This window comes from Canis lupus, chromosome 2 (assembly GCF_003254725.2).
Source record: "Canis lupus dingo isolate Sandy chromosome 2, ASM325472v2, whole genome shotgun sequence".
In the NCBI taxonomy this organism is placed as follows: Eukaryota; Metazoa; Chordata; class Mammalia; order Carnivora; family Canidae; genus Canis; species Canis lupus.
Window position 1 is genome coordinate 37380386 of NC_064244.1, and position 16920 is coordinate 37397305.

Genomic DNA, 16920 nt, shown 5'->3' on the forward strand with positions numbered 1-16920 from the left:
TCTTTGGACTGAAGTATCTAAGACAGGGACACATGTCTCAGGTGAAATCAGGGGCTTTTCACAGCCAGTTGCACAGTTGGTTGATTATTTCCACTTAGATGCCATACTTCCTCCCTTGTCTGAAAACTGAATCAGAACTAGAATTTTAAGGACAATCACTAAGTCCTGATCAATAGTCTTCCTAAAGATAATGAAAGAAAACCTAGAGCAGAGCTCTAAAGACAATAGAACACTCATGAACTTCAGAGTCTCGCTACTGGGGGGCACTGTTTTTATCTATGCACTGACTATATCTGCAGGGTAGCGTAGTTCTAAGAAAACACATCAGAATAACTGACAAAGAAAACACATTTACTCTTTTCTAAGAACTTTTTTCCTTTTGAGTGAAATTATGCCATTTCTCAGCTTATTGAGAATGAGAATCTATTTTAACTTAAATATGACTCCCTCATCAAAATGTTTGGAGATAGCACTCTGTATTTTGGCTTTGGCTTTGGATTCTAAAGAGATATAAGTTCAAGTTCTAACTCTGTTACTTCCTAGCTGTTAGATTTTCTTCAACCCATGGTACATCTTTTTGAAAAATGAAATGTTGTAGGCTGCCTGGGTAGCTCAGTCAGTTAAGCCTCCGACTCTGTTTGGGCTCAGGTTCATCATCTCAGGGTCATGAGATCGAGCCTCATGTTGGGCTTCATGCTCAGCACAGAGTCTGCTTGAAATTCTATCTCCCCTCTCCCCTCCCTGGCATGCATGCACTCTCTCTCTAAAATAAATAAATAAATCTTAAAAAAAATAAAAATGAAATAGTGCCTTTAAGTTATTAGTTGTATGAATTTTTTATATTTACATATAAAGTGTACTTAAGGTCCTATCCATCTCTACAATCTATAGGTTTCTCTTGACTTTTGTGATTTAATTTTTGTCTTGCTACCCATAGTAATGATCTGGAATGCTAACATCTTTCTATTGCCTTTAAGAAGGCTCTTGAAAGAGATAATAAAATATTTACTAAACAACTTAATAAAGTTAATTTAATCAAAATAAGCTATTAAAAGGTGCCATGTAGACGTAAACTGTTATAATTTTTTTCCTGATTAGAAAAGTAATATGGAATTATTGAAAAGAATTTGAAGAATATAGAAAGCATAAAGAATAAATTTACACATAATCACTACTGAGAGAGAAGTGTCATTAATATTTAGATGTACCTTTCTTTTTTCCTTGTGTGCGTGTATGTGTGTGTACCTGTATCTATGTGACTATTAATAGTTAACAAAATTGGAGTCACCACAGACTGTTTTGCATCCTAATTTTGACAATTAAGAATATTTTCCTTTTCATTTATTATCTTAAATAAACTTGAATTTTAAAGGCTCCCTAAGATCTCATGCTATGAATGGACCTTATTGTATTTAATAATTGAGACTTATCCATGAATAGGAACTGGGCAACATTTTAGGATTCCCAATGCCCTAAGCCAAGGATTTTCACTTTGCTGTTCAAGGAGAAAAAACTGAGGATATGTTAAAGGTCTTTCTCTATGCAATAGTAAATATGGATTAGATAGTTTCCTACAAGATCCCAAATGTGAGCAGTTTAATTGTCTGCTATAATCTCATTCCTCTGGAGGAAATGGAATTAAGAACTATTGTCTTTATCTTGCACTCTACCAAAAACAAAGAACTTTGTGGTTTATCTTTTTAAAGAGAAAACTGTCATATGTGGAATCTCTGGCTGCTTTCATCTATAGGAACTCTAAGACACATCAAGGGTGGAAGTAATTTAGTGTCTCAAGAAGAAGTAAAGCTCTTCCTATCTCCAGAATTTTGGAAGAAGGGGAAGAAGCTTCACAGAAGGGAACCTGAATTCAACCTGAGAATACATGAAGCTTGATTCTTTTATCTCCAGACATAGTTAAAAACAAATCTGAAATCAAAAGGAAATATTGATGTGATTGCTTTCAACAAACAATAATGATTTATGAAAACCTACATGTCCAAGAAATAAAGTCTCCACAAGGCCCTCCTATGGCTCCTCCTGTTCACTCCCTTGTTGTGACCTACCTTCAGGCTCCCTCCCTATAGGCTCACCCTAAACCTCTCACCTTTATCCAGTGTGTCCCAGAATAGCTGAGCACAATCAGATAGAAGAGAAAACAGAGCAGGATGTGGTCCAGGATTGCATTTTCACTTTCACCACATCTGCGGAGGTTCTAAGGTTTGGGGTAGCAGAAATACTTGGGTGCCATTATTACAGAATTCTAAAAATCTAGATTTTTTTTCTTTAATATGTGTATTCAATGACTTCTAGTGAATCCCAAAATGTAAGTTGGACTAGTCTTCCTAGAATGGCTCCTTATCATCACTACATTTCTCCAGAGTCCTGAGTATCCTAACACATGTCAGCAAGTGAATTAGGGGAAAGCTATACATCCTTCCCTTCAAGTATCTGCACTCAATACTCCCTTTATTTATTAATTTTTATGTGACTGATTGAGTTATTGGCCTTAAACCTTCATCATTCTTTATCTACATCCTTTGTCAATGACTTGTTTTGGCCAATGGAATATGGCTCAAAAGAACAGTGTACCAATTTGAAGCCTAGTCTTTAAAAGGCACCATATGTTTCTACTTGCTCTCCTGTGATCCTGTCTTCTGCCATTAGAAGAACATGTTCCAGCTAGCCTGCTTGTCTAAGCAGGACGAGAGACAGGCAGCACACTCAACTTATGGCTTGGAACCAAGCCCAGTTAAGCTGTGTCTGATCAGTCAGTCTCCAGATAACCTGGACATGCATAAGTAAAATAAACACTCACTGTCATATGCCATTAGGATTTCTATAACTGTTACACAGCAATCACTGACTGATAACATTTATACACGCATTCCTCCTTCATTCAACAAGCACTTATGGAGTATTGGTGAATTGTGGGGCAACATGCAAGGGGGCCACTAGGGAGACAACAAAAATAAGATACAGTCCCTGAACTCATGGAACATATTTTATAGTACAAGAGATATGGGAGCAGGTAGTTACAACATAGTAGCTGAAGTGTTATGAGAGTGGAAAGTATAGGGTGCCATAGGAGAACACAAGAATGATATCTAATTCAGAGAAGGAAGATTAAGGACATCTTTTTGTATGGCCCATAGTAGGCCCTATTTGTAAAATAAATTTTACATAAAAAATAAGCTACTAGCAGAAGAATAATGAGGCAACAATAGCATGTATAAGGATAAAGGAGGTGGGGAGAAGTATTCCCATGAGAGAAAACAGCAGAGACAAAGGCCAAGATATCAAAATAATCAAATATGTATTCACCTCTTAAATACTAATTTGAGATCTTTGCATGTATACCCATGGTACTCAGACTTCAGTGAGCAAACACATCAGCTAAGTGTTTAAAAGTAGATTCTTAGCCCACATACCTAGAAATCCTGACTTGGTAACTCTGGTAGAGAGCCTGGTGATCTGAATTTTAGCAGCTCTCTACCTGTATTTGAAATGGCAAAACTACAGGAGTAAAATGAATTGCCTATAGAAATATATCATTTTTCCATTTTCTAAAAGCCACTGAAATAAAAAACACAACATAGTCTTTAATTACTGATTCCCTTCCTCAGTTCCTTCAGTTTAGTTTTGTTTGCTATTTGTGTGTGTGTGTGTGTGTGTGTGTGTGTGTGGAGAGTGGGTGGGTGGGGGTGCAATTTTAAGAAAAGGAGACTAAGACTTTTAGAGTCTTAGTCTGACTCAAAAGTTAACTTCTCAGATCTAAAGCTAAATGTCAAAGACAGTTTTTCTGGGACTTCCTGTTTCCTGAATGGGTAACATTGCCCTCTATACCCAGAGCTCTGACCACGCTATAAAATTCCCAGTTTCTCCCTATCTTTCTATAGCTATCTTTCGCCCTTATTTTTTTCTCCTTTATCCACTTGAAGAAACCCTCTTCATCCTACAAAACCAGGCTCAAATGCTCCCTTGGGACATCTTCCATAATACCCTGCAGAATTAATGACTCATTCATTCATTCAATCATTCATTGATTTGACCAATACTGAGAATTTACTATGTGCCAGGCTTTCGAGATAGCTTAAGAAACCAGGCTTACTTCTTGCCATCAAGCTCAAGTTCTTCTTCCTCATAGCATTTTGTTTGTAGCTAATCGTTGGAGCTAAGTTTGACAAGCACTTATTTTGCTCCAGGATCTGTGCTAAGCATTCTACCTGCATTGAAAACTAGAACATGTTTCATTAGTCCCATTTTATAGATGAGAGAAACAAGGCAGATAGAGCCCAAGCACTTTGCCCAAGATCTCATTGCAGAGTTAAGTCACAGACCTGAGACTTGAATGTAGCTAGACTGAGTTCAGAGGCTTTGACTTCATCAGGCCATCTCACTCCTTGCTATGTCTTTATCTACATTTTCAGTGTACAGTATTACAATTAGCTATTTACCTGGCTGCCACTCTCATTGTACTTTGAACAATTCCAGAGAAAACACAAAGAGAAAATAGATATTATGTCACATAATACTTAGCATATAAAATATACATTAAAAATAATCACTGGATCATAGAAATTGAAATGTTTATTTCCACTGGCAAGCATGCTTTGATAAATGAAGCATGACCAGATTGAATTGTTGTGTATTTTTGGAACTAGAGGTATAATTTAGAATTTGGATGGTGTTCAATTTTAATCTTGTACTACTTGGCTGGATTCACATATTCTAGTTAAAATAGTTTCTTTTATTTTAGGTTATTTTTTTTAAAGAAATGCACTGTAGTAAAATATTTAGCATTTGTGGTAGGTGAATAGCAATAAATTTTAAATCTTGTTTGATACAATAATAATAGCAAAAATTTACTAAACATTTATTCCGCACTTGATACTATGCTAAGCACTTGTACTATTTCATTGAATTTTCCTCAAAGAACTCTGACACAAAGAACTATTTTTATTCCCAACTTGGACTTCTGGTTTCAGCTCCAATGTGGAAAGGGCTTGTAGGTTATCACTCTCATCTTTATAAGAACAACAAATGCTGGGCAAAAAGATTAGTAACTTGTGTTCAAACTGTCAGAGAACCAAGGTTGAAGGACAAACAGCCATATAGAAAGGCACATACAGACTCGCAACCAGAACTACTTATAGGGGGCAGAAGCCACTAGAACTATAAATTCATAGGAACATTTAATGGTGATTTTGATAACCGAAGAAGACCAAGTGAGTATCTCTTAGCACGATCACAAGAAACAGTCCCATGGAGGAGCTATGGTCTCAGAAAGGCCCTCATGAGCTCTACCTCCAGGAACCACACCAGATTCTCAGAATGAAAAACTAGGAAAGATCCTCTCCTGGCTTTGATGGACTGTGTTGGGGGGCTGGGAGAAGGCAGTAATCATGCTGAAATGCCATCAGAGCTTTCTCCATGATAAAAGCCTACTTTCTAAGGACAAGATATGGCCAGCATGATCTCTGGTGGAGGAAGGGCATTCCTCTACAACAGCCCCCCTCTAGCCTTTCTTTCTCATTGAAGGTGTGTGGGAGGAGGGAACCATAGTCAACATAGGTCAGGGCTTTCAGAATATAGAATAGGAATACCACACTCTGGGACCTGCGTGAGAAGCAGGGCAAGAAAATTACTCCTCTGGCAAAACACATGTGGAAGTCACAGCTCAGAGACAGAGATCTATTGAAATATTGTAATTTAATTATAAGATTATGGAATTTTATCCCTCCCCAACCTTGTCACCACAGTAACAGGGCTCTGGTATAAAAACAGTGGATCATAGTTCAAAGAGCTGCAAGATACACATTCTCTCTGAGAAGAAGTACTTAGGGAAGCCCAAAATCAAGGAGAGACAAAAACAAAGACAATAGAGGAACTGGAACCTCTGGCACCAAGAATGACAGCAAGTGTTATAAGCAGCCCAGCTCCTAGGCAGATTAACACAAATCCTCAGCTAAAGTTCCTAATATCCAATACAACAGCAAAAATCCAGATGGTTCAAGCTTGATTGGTCAGATTTTGATCTGAAAGATGCTAAAAATTGAGGCGAGGGTAGGTTTTGGATATATTTGTTAAAAGAATTACCTGAAATCTTTATTATCTTTCCCAATATCTGAGAACACAGACAATCTCCATGAAAACCTACCAACTCCACTTCTAGTTAGGGCTAAAGAACTAAACTATCAAATCTGGACTATACCTTTATCTGTCAGTCTTGGTACATATAAGAGCCCAGAAAGTATGAGAAATGGCCATTGGTGAAAGAAAATACACCAAGCCCCATCTCTTCTACTTCTGGGCTTTTATTCTTTGGAACCACACCCCGTCCCCTGGCATCCCAGGCACAAGGTTAGTATCAAGCTCTTGCAAGTTGCCAAACACAGCGAGAAAGAGTCTTTTATTTCTGTATAGGTGCTCCACTGCCCAATAACTTTTTCATCCTGCCATCATTTCTCCTTCCATAGCCAAAATACATGTCCTTCCTCTGCAGAACCTTCCTGAATCTCCGTCTTCAGCCTTCCTCAAGATTCTCCAGACAGTGTATTCTTTACTCTGTTAATGCACAACCATACCTTACTCTGTGCATGTAGATTCCTCCAGTAGACTGAGAGTTCCTCCAAAGTAGGACATCTTATTCATCTTTCCTCCCTGGTATCCAACAGTGCTTGGAGCATGCATAGAAAGTGCTCAAGGATAATACTGTGAGGCATAATGAGGATAACAGTAACAGAAACAATTTATTGTGTATGCTATTCTATGCCAGGTTCTCTGCTAAGAATATGCATTATCTCATGCGATTATCACAATAATCTTTATAAAGTGAATACTGCTATCATTGCTATTTGTATAAGGAAGGAAATTGAGGCTCAGAGAGGTAAAGTAATTGCCCATGTCCGCCAGCAGGGTACAATTTGAACCCAAATGGCTTGTTTCCAAAGCCCATTGGTAGGTTAAAAAACACTGAGCTCTTGCAAATATCCCATCATTAAAAGGCAGACATAACTTCTGAAATGGGAAAATGGTTTTATCCTTATTTAGTATGGAATGATGCCCTGCCAGAGTTCTGTTTTCTTACCCAGAAGATATATCTCAGAAATATCTCAGTTATTCCTTGGAAGAACTTAGCAAATTGCCTTTAGGAGAGTAACTTTCCTCTTGAGTCACTGAGGATAGAACTCCTTAAAAGAGTGGGTGTGTTAGAAGGATGAGCAAATGGCTCCACCACCAAAGAAAGGGAGCAGCATGAGATCTTTGGTTTGGGGGATATGAGAGGAGACTCTGCCCAGTCCCCAAGGAAGGGATTGGGGGAATGAAAATCATCAAGACTCTTGATCCATGAGATGTAGGAATCCTGAGCTAGTCTGTCTGAACCCAGCACCTAGGAGCTAGCTGGTGGCTTGGTTAGGGAGTGCTATTCCGAATGCGAGGAATGAGCTTGTACCAGCAGTAAGGCAGAAGCCAGAACAGAGGATACACACTGCCACCATGGTCCTCTAAGCTGGCTGGGTGTCCCCTCAGCTTCACTAACTGTTTTCCTCTAGACCAGCTGGCACATAGCTGCCAGGACCTCTCTCCATGGTTGCAGCTGAAGATGACACACCCTTATTCCAGCTACCAAAAGGGATTCTACTAGGATAGCAGGGGTTGAAAATACCTCTGAAGCATCATATTAAAGTAGTTTGCTGTGTTATGAGCTATTTGGCTGTGTCTATGTTAAGTTGTTTTTGCTTTACTAATTTAATTTCATCTGACAACAACAAAGATACATAATTTGGGACATAATTTAGACATGACCAGGGTCACTTATAATGGCCACTGGAGTAAATCTAGTAAGTAATGATAGATGCCATATGCAAGATGCTCTGCTTAAAGTAACAGGATATCAGGATGGGGTTGGGGTAGAATGAGCTTTTTCCCCTAGTAGGCAAAGACTTGGGAAATCCTCATTTTTCTTGTTCATGTTGAAAAAGTGTGAGCTCTACAACTTTGATGTTAGCTCAATTCAAGCCTGAGTTACAGTGGAATCACATACACATGCGTGTGCGCGCACACACACACGCACACACACACACTAATAAAAGGGAGCATAATAGATTGGGAATGAAAAAGTAAAAAAGATTCAAAGAAAAGAGTCAGCCATTCTTCAAACTCTTCAGGGCCTCCTTAAATCCCATCCATCTATGGGCTGATGTCCAGTTTTGGTCAGATTGGATGTCAGGTCTGACTCAAAGACCTGACTTGAACCTTTACTTCTGATACTGGATAATTTGCATCTTATAGACATGATATCTGCCTCGAAATGTACACTCTTAGGATTGAATCAGAATCAAAATACTGATAAAGGGAATCTCTATTTCTGAGTTTAGTTTAGAAAACAAGGCTGCAAATTGCATCACTATCTTCTTCCACAGGCCAAGACATCTTCCTAAAACATAGTAACTCATCTTCTTGCAAAAGCATTTTGGTCACTCACACCACTTTTAATACCATTGAAGATGCTCAAAAGCCTTGAGCATGCATTCAGATTCTGGGTTTAAACTGTGAATACAAAAAGGACTATAAAGAACAAACGCAATCTGCCTAGGAATGCATCCTTACTTTGAAGATCTAGCTCCCTGAGCACCTACCAGGGGCTCCTAAGGTAGGCTGTATCTTTTTTTTATTTTTTTAAAGATTTTATTTATTTATTCATGATAGACACACACAGAGAGAGAGAGGCAGAGGGAGAAGCAGGCTCCATGCCAGGAGCCCGACACAGGACTCGATCCCGGGACTCCAGGATCGCGCCTTGGGCAAAAGGCATGCGCTAAACCACTGAGCCACCCAGGGATCCCCAGGTAGGCTGTATCTTAACGCAATGTGGAAATGCAGGGGAAATGGACCACAGCTCCTTTCCTTTAATCTGTCTACTTCTAGGAGACTTAACTTCACACAGGATAGGCTAATGGAATTTTCCAAAGGGAAGTTATAAAGGCAACTGGTTTACTTCTGGGGTTTTAGGCAGTCTCTCTACAGAATGTTGAGCTCAGAGTTTTTCCCATCATCCACAGGCACATTACTGATAGTTAATCCTGAAGGATTCAAGATATACCTGGTTCCTTTCAGACTCCAGAGTCAACAATAACAGAAAGGTGGCTTTCAATTCAGGAGAGACTAGTTTCCTAGCAACAAAGGCCACAGGAAGTTGAGACCCATTAAGAAAGATAAGGAAACACAATGCTCTGATTGCTCTCTGGCACTGAAATTCCTCTTTAGATCTGAACTTCCAATTGTCCATTTTACAAATTAATTACTGTTTTCACCGTCATGTCTGCATACACACACACACACACACACACACACACATATAAAGAAAAAAGAAAGAAATCATGGTGCTTTGTCAAAAGCAGCAGCATTGCAGGCCGAATTACACTTTTCATCTCGATTTAAGATTTTGAGAAATAACTGCAGGCATTTAAATATCTTTTTGACAATGGTAGACCTTTTGAGTTGAGAATTTAAGATTCTTTGCTCTGAAAATGAAAACTCTTTAGCATGTCTAATTTTCTCATGAATGGTGAATTAGCAAATAAGATATTTGGATGTTTAATCTCTAATCTGCATAATAATAAATGCTCTCAAAACAAAATCATCTATTTTATATTCTTAGTGGAAAACCACTTTCCACAAATTTTAGAGAAAATGTAATGCTTTGCATCTAGAAAGCCAATATTTACCTTCCAGTTTTTGTGCAGCTGTGAATAATAATTAGTCATTCTCCTCAAGATTTGAGCTTTTTCTCTAAGATAATTTAGACAAAGATTGGGAAACCCTCCTTTTTCTTGTTCAGGCTGAAAAGATGTGCACTCCAGAACTATGACATCAGATCAATTCAAAACATGTAGGAAGAAGGAGGAGGAGGAATAGAGAGGGGAGGAAGGAGAAAGATGAAGAAGATGAAGAAGAGGAAGAAGAGGAAGAAGAGAATGGTCCCTATCTGAATGTAAGTCAAAGTACTTGTAGATTTCTGGGTATAAGGAAGAGCAGAGCAATACTTTCATATAATACTACACTGGCAACCACTTACTGGGTGCTTACTGTGTGGGGATCTTGGGCTAAGAGCTTTATATCCACCATCTCATCTAATCCTCACATCAATCCATGAAGTAGAGTCTGTTATGATCTCTATTTTCCAGAAGATAAAGTCGATGCTTAAAGGTTAAATAACTTGCCCTAAGTTACCCAACTGCTAAGGTAAGGAGTCTAAGTGGGGCTCCTGGGCTTAAGTTCCTTCTTCCTAAACGATTAAACAAAACTGTGGGCTGCCATCTGTTAGCATTTTGCCATTCACATTATCTAATGTATCCCTGAAAACCAGAAACAGAATTTGGACCTAGTTCATCCCACTGCAGAGTTCCCATTCTTTGTCAGTAGCCTACTGCCCTTCCATTAGGACCCTCCTCCAAAAACTAGTTTGCAGGTTTGTGTTGATACCCTTGGAGCTCCAAAGATGTTTCATAGATTGCACAAACACCAGCAGGTTTTCAGCCTCATTCAAAATTTAAATTGCCCAAAGATCCCATTAACTTTTGTCCATTTTAAATATTGAAGTTCCATCTTGGATTTCATTTGAAAAAAAAAAAGACAAATACAAAGCAGGACGCTAAACCACAGTTTAATGTCTTTCATCCTTCTTCCATGTTGACAATGCCTACAAGGCTCTCAATCCTTCAGATGAAGTTGAATGTTTTATTTTAATTATTTTTTTTTACTTTGTATTCAGATATTTTGGACATAATTGGAACTATTCCCCAAACAGGCTTCCTTTCCTGAATGACTCAACACACTTAAAAAGAAAACAAACAGAAAGCATACCTTTAAGTAATGATTATACGAGGAAATAATTGTCATATGAAGAATTAAATAGTTATGCCAGAACATATAGTCTGCTATTCCTTTTAGTACTCATGGCTCACACAGAAGAGTTGGGCCAATCTCTCCTCTTTTCTGAGTCTTCAGGACCTCATTTGTAAAATAGGTATAACACTAACCTTTCAGATGCTGTGAAGTTGAATGGGATAAAATCATGATATGAATTTTCAAGCCCAAATTTTGCTATGCAGAAAGTGTATTTTTTTTTTCCTTAAATCAACTTAAATCTTCTCCAAGTCTCTACCTACCAGACTGGTGTGAAGTTCAAGCATAGCCATTCCTAGGGATCTCTCTCCTCTCCTGTCATCATCCTGCATTTGTTGAAGACTCCTCTAGACATCTGCTCTCCTGGGTGCCAAGGAGACATTCCCTGTCTCTGTAGGTCTGGTGGCTCTGCTCTCCATTTTGGCCACCTTGGGGCACAAGCTGTCAAAGAAACAAAATATTCCAACACATGTTAAAATGGCAAAGCCGACTTTATTCAGGACTATTGCAATAGGTGTAGACTACTACAATGGAGCTCTGTAGTTGGAGAGTGAGAGAGCAGACTCAACTCCAAATATGACAAGGAAAAGTGGGATTCATAGCCAAGGAACAGAGTTGGAATTGAGGGTTGGTGGACAGAAAATTACTCAGACAGTAGGGTAATTCTTGCTAAACTGACCCATCAAGATTCTTACTGAAGGCCAGCCAGGGTGATCAGCTATCACCAGGGGATGATGAAGGATGAGCAATTAGATCAGATCAGATCTCAAAAGTGGGGGATTCTAGCTAAAATGGCTTAGCAGGATTTTCACTAAATTCAGACTCTAAAAGGACAGAAGCCCAAGTTTGGCCAAGTCAAGCAGAGGGCTCAGAGGAACTTCATGAAGGAGAAGATCTTTGTCAAGATTACTACAGAGAATAAGAGTTTGTGCCTGGATCCCAGCATCCTTTGTATATTTGGAGTCAATCCATCTTCTGAGGCCACCTACAAAGAGGGGACTATAATGCTGGACACAGACCTAGACTTCTTCCTGGTCTGGGGAGGTGACTGGATGTGGAGCATAGCCAGTGCCATCTTTAAGGAGTTGAGATGTTTATATAAACTAGGAAGGGCTTCTGGTCCTGCCACAAACCTCCCATGGGTAAAGAGAACACAAATCTGACTACCTGCTAGAAATTGAAGAGAGAAGAGCGGTAAACTCAGAGACCACAAAACTCAAAGTAGTACCTCAAAAAAATCCCCTGCCCTGTAAGTATAATATCTAGTTCTGGGCCCATCACAGAGTAGGAACTCAAAGGGGAATCCTTATTTTTATTCTGCTAAGGGGAATCAATCTCAGACCTGGCCACTGATTATCAAACTCACATTGTGTTGTAATTAACAGCAAAGCCTCTCATCTCAAGAAAGCTTATAGAGAGGGCTTATTCATTAAAAAAGAACGAGCACAAGGACAGCATTGTGGCCCTGGTGACCCACCTGCTGCCCTCCTCACAAGAAACCCAAGAGCTCCATATGACACATTTGGAAAGCTGGTGTCCTCATTCAGGAGCTGTTGTATTTCTTTGGTACATATTACCTTTTAGAATACCAAAAAAACAAAACAAAACAAAACAAAACAAAAAACTGTATAATAAGTCTCTATCATATTTCACTGGATTTAAGATGTGTCAATTATCACAAACGTCATTATTTTATGAATCACCAGCCAGTAAAAAATGCAGTCAAATAAACTATGACATGCCATTGCTTATAAAACACATTTGTCTTTCATATATGTTAAATCTCAGGGGGGAAATGTGCTTTAGAATTGATGAGATTTGGCAATGAGATGATTTTTTAAATAGTAAAAGAAAATGCAATCCAAAGCAGGCAAGGTACTTACAGGATATTGTTTGAATTTTCCTCTTTTAATTGACAATCTTCTCCATGCACTGACACTAAAATGACACCTTTTTAAAATATAACGATTTAGAAGAGGAATAAAGAGTGAAATGAAGAATACGCAAGACTGCAAAAAGCCTGAAATATTAATTTGGTATAGGTAGATGGTCCATTTAAAAATGCTAACTCTTTTTTTTTTAAAAAAAAGCTAACTCCAATTATTCAAGATAAAAACAATAGGATTATTGTACCAAATTCTTCATAATTTATCTAATAATACTCAAATAACTAGAAAACTATTCAAATGCAACTCTAAGAAACTAGTTATACATTATTCATTTAATACCTTGGGAACTTACGTACAATTGAGATGCAAAATAATTTGTTATTTTGAGAACAGATGTTATAAAAGCCTCTTTTTTAAAATTAATTTTGAAAACAGAAACTTTGTTTTACAGCCATTACATGCTTCATTAAACACAGTCTTAAAATAATAGAATTCATTGTATGTTTTTATACTATGCTGCTTTACATTATATTTAATCCCTATGACCTTAACACATAATAATTTTTCTCTTTAGTATCAGATTTAGGGACTGTGAAAATAGCACAAGGAGAGGAATAAATGTTAGAGCCAACTCCTTTCCATGAGTGTCCATTATTTTCTACTGAATGACTCAAGGCAAATGGCACTTGTTGAGGAATGGGGCTTTACTGGAACAGTGGAGGGAACAGAGGTAGAGGCAGTGAAAAGTGCAGGCAGCTCACAGTGCTGGTCAAACCATCATCTATAGCAACAAGCACTGGTGGAAATAAAGCCCTGGAAAGGTGGACATAAATGAAGACCATCCAAATTAGAACCAAAAAAACACTGTTTCTTCAGAACTTGCTGTTTAAAAGAGCCAGTCACCATAGATGGTGTTTGGCAGACTCAAAGGCAGGCAGAGAAGTGGAAAAGCCTATAGTGGAAAAAGGGAAAGCTTCATATGCCTTCATTGGAGCAATCGGCATGGAGAAGGTGGAGGCAGGCTACCTAGAAGTGGGACATCTTGTGTGACAGTTAGGGGAACATATTTGACTCTCTGGTTGGTCCTACTTTGGAAACAGACAAAAACTAGGGAAACTGTCAGTTACTGGCCAAGTCTGGATCTTTTAGGGCTAATTGCTATGGAGGTTGTTGTTTGGTTTCCTGGACTGGTTGCTGCAGGTAAGTACTGGTTGCTGTAGATTATGAGTCAGAATTCTATTTTTGTATATCATCTGGCCATTGTCCATTTGTATATTCAGTCTCTCAGTAGGTAGACTGATGGCCCCAAAGACAAAATCATCCTGGCCACAGCTTGAATTTTTAACTTTTTAAAACAAATTTAAATTACATGTAAGTAAAAACAATACAAAAAAAAAATGAAGAGACTCTTTTCCATAATAGTGGTCCCTAGAAGTTATCTCTGCTAACAGATCAGGTGGACTAAATGAGTATCAGTCAATGTCCTTTGTTTCAAGCAACAGAAGCAGACCCTGACAGAATGGATGTTCATTGAAAGGGTGCTCTTTGAGTGCCTAACAAATCGCTGAGAAGTCTGGGGTACTGGGTTTGAGATGAGCTTCTAGAAACAACTCCCAAGCCATGCAGCAGAGCACGTCTGTCAAGAAAACTACTTACAGCTCTTAAGCCCTAGATGCTAGTCTCCAACAATTCCACTTCTGTGTCTGGCAATGAATTAGTGTACCTGCACTAATCTTCTAGGAGCACCAATGCTCCCCATGGGGCCAGGTGTTGGACTTTGCAGTCTCAGCTACAATCCTGTCAGAAATAAAATGGATTCTGCATGGTGTCTGCCTCCTTACCATTGCTGCTTCTGATTCAAAGCCTCACACGGGTCTCTCTGACTGGCAGAGTCTCTGTCAGATAAGCCATAAAAAGGAGGAAAGAAGAGTTTTCTCCTTTGGAGAGGCAGGATCAATAAGGCAGGAAATTCCACAAATATAGCATGGGTGCTAAGGAGTCACAAAAACACAATAGATGCCCACTACAGACCAGGACCCAACACTGTGACCCTCTAGCTACACTGTAGGTTCCTAAAGTATAAAGGCTGACAAAAGAATTGTGTAGGTCCTTTCAAGGCTCTTAGATGCTTAAAGATGTCATCTGGCCATTTTTAAAAGAAGCACGTAATTATTCCTCCATAAAAGGCTTTGCTGGAAGCCAGGAATTATCTCATGAGATGAGGAATAGACAAAAGCTTTGATGCCCTCTTTCTGTTCCAGATTGAGTTTCTTTGGATTCAAAGACAACAGAAATGATTCAGATATCAAAAATTTAAGACTACATTACAAATTTTTCTTCATGTCATATACTGTATATTTTGATTTTCTTACCTTTATTCTCCTCTTGAAATGTATTTTCCACATTGAATTTTATTTCCTGCTGTATTATCTCTATTTCTCTTCTGGCTATTTCAAATATCTTTTGGAGAAAGGAGTTGCTATGGAATAAACAAACAAATGAATATGTAACTTGATTTAGCTCAGCATTCCCTTTCTCAAATATGGCTTGAAGCCTCTGTGCATACTAACAACATGCAGAAGTTTCTGGATATCTCAGTTGTATCAGCAAACTTATGGAAAATCTGGTCATTCTCATGCCCCCAGGTGATGTATCTATAAAACTCTTAATTTTAACTTCCCCAGTTGAGAAGGTAATGACACTGTTCCAATTATGGAACATAACATGCTGAACCCTGTGTTAAGTTATAAATTTAAATTATAAAGGTTATCTTATTTAGTCTTTACAGTGATCCTAGGAGGTAGGTGCCATGCTTATGCCTACTTTGTTGATGAGGATGCCAAGGCTCAGGAAGGTGTAATGACTTGTCCATAGTTTCAAAGATATTAAATGGCAAATTTCAATAACTTACAATCACAGCATAACTACCTTGATGAGATGGCCAACGTGGGAGGAGGAAGAGGAAGAATTAGGCCTTGTGGTCTTCTCTAACCAAGACTAACTTGGTTTGTGGGGTTTTATCTTTTCTACTTTATCCAGCAAGGGGAACACTCTTGAGGAGTCCCTTTTAGGAGAGTGACTTCTCATCTTGTGTGAGCTCTAAGTTTTGCCTTTTGCCTCCTGTGTAAAGCCAACTAAAACTGAAAATATAGGCACTAGAGATTTCTGGATATCCTATCCCACTAATGTATGGATATCCTTGGCATCAGCTTGCTTACTTGTCTGGAATTGAGTTTTTTATCAGTTTGGCTTTCCTTTCCTTTCTAGTGAGCCAGCCAATGCATTTTAAAATATGTTTTTACATTTCATTTCATTCAACATTCTTATGATTTATACCTGGAGGTTTTTTTGGAGAAAATCTAGTCTGCTACAACAAAGGAAACAATATCAGTAGGCTAGGGCAGCCTGGGTGGCTCAGCAGTTTAGTGCCATCTTCAGCCCACAGTGTGATTCTGGAGACCCGGGATTGAGTCCCACGTCAGGCTCCCTGCGTGGAGCCTGCTTCTCTCTCTGCCTGTGTCTCTGCCTCTCTCTCTCTGTGTCTCTCATGAATAAATAAATAAAATCTTAAAAAAATATCATTAGGCTATGTTTTAAAATGTAGGTTTCATTACCACCATTGAAAAGACAGTTTGTTACACTCACTGATCCCAGGAGGAGGGGACACATCATGCCAAAGCTGTTGGGGGTGGGAAGTACTGGGCGTTGTCAGGAGACAGAGGGAGAGGGGGTTCTATGGCAAAAGTCTTTGTGGTTTCTTCAGAAAGAATTTGGCAAGACAAAGGAAGCAGGGATAGGATAGGCTACTTCGAATAATTCAGCAGACTTTGGTGTTCTTTCTCCAGTTCCTTTAGGTAAGAGGTTACTTTGTGTATTTGAGTTTTTTCCAATTTTTTGAAGGAGGCTTGTATTGAGATGTATTTCCCTCTTAGGACAGCTTTTGCTGCATCCCAAAGATTTTGAATGGTTGTATCTTCATTTTCATTAGTTTCCATGAATCTTTTTAATTCTTCTCCAATTTCCTGGTTGACCCATTCATCTTTTAGCAGGATGCTCTTTAGCCTCCATGTGTTTGAATTTCTCCCCAATTTCTTCTAGTGATTGCGTTCTAGTTTCAAAGCAT

General features: G+C 38.7%; 1 long non-coding RNA gene across 1 annotated transcript; it reads right to left on the minus strand.

Moving 5' to 3' along the window:
• Positions 1 to 6579: 6579 nt before the first annotated feature.
• On the minus strand, positions 6580 to 15248 carry LOC118353880 (uncharacterized). Its single transcript, XR_004813412.1, has 3 exons — positions 15170 to 15248; positions 11172 to 11349; positions 6580 to 6711 (listed from the first exon to the last, which is right to left on the minus strand). It is a non-coding gene; the product is annotated as an uncharacterized LOC118353880 (long non-coding RNA).
• Between the last annotated feature and the right edge of the window lie 1672 nt (positions 15249 to 16920).